This window comes from Alligator sinensis, unplaced genomic scaffold (genome assembly GCF_000455745.1).
Source record: "Alligator sinensis unplaced genomic scaffold, ASM45574v1 scaffold1455_1, whole genome shotgun sequence".
NCBI classification, from domain to species: Eukaryota; Metazoa; Chordata; order Crocodylia; family Alligatoridae; genus Alligator; species Alligator sinensis.
The window spans coordinates 31,567-32,457 of NW_005843493.1; positions in this window are offsets into that span (position 1 = coordinate 31,567).

Genomic DNA, 891 nt, shown 5'->3' on the forward strand with positions numbered 1-891 from the left:
GAGTACAACGGGAGAATGACATCCTGGGATTTGCTTGAGAAGCATCTATGGATGCAAGCCAGTGTTTTGCTCAGTTTACTAGCCGCAGCATTGCATTGCAGGCTCATGTTCATCTTGTGGTCAGTCATGACCCCCAAGTCCCTTCCATCTGTAGTGCTAACCAGTGTAGCACTGCTGAGCCTATAAGCATGCTGCAGGTTTTTCCTCCCAAGGGGGAGGTCAGCTTTGATGGACAGTAAGGAGTCTCCCTCACCCAGGCCTCCCTGTCCTGCAGTGGGTTGGGGTGTACCTTGGGACTGGTGGACAACGGATGCAAAGTACCCATTTAGCAAGTTGGCTTTTTCCTGGGCATCGGCTGTCAGTTGTTCCATCTGGTTCAGCGGGGGTCCAGTGTTGCCCTTGCTTTTCCTCCGGCTCCCCACATATCTCAAAAAGGACTTTTTATTGTCCTTGATATTTGTAGCTAGCTGGACTTCCATCGCAGCCTTGGCTTTCCTGGTTTGCTCCCTGCAGGTCCAGACCGGTGCACAGTATTCCTCCTTGGTGGTAGATCCAGCCCTCCATCCCTTTGTAGGTCTTTCCTTTAAGATGCAGGAGGTCCGCTAGTTCGCTGCAGAGCCAAAGGGGCTGCTGTGCCCTTTTGCTGCCTTTCTTCCAAGATGAGATAGACTTTGGTTGCGCATCCAGGATCGCTCCCTTGAGGAGCAACCACTCATCCTGAACTCCCCTCCCCTTTGGGTTGTGGCCCTTTAGGGCCTCACTGACAAGCCTCCTGAGCTTGTCAAAGTCAGCTTTCCTGAAGTCAAGGACTTCTGCATTACTAACTGACTTGCTAGCTTTATGGTGGATGGTGAAGGCGATCAGCTCGTGGGCGCTGTCACCCAGGTTCCC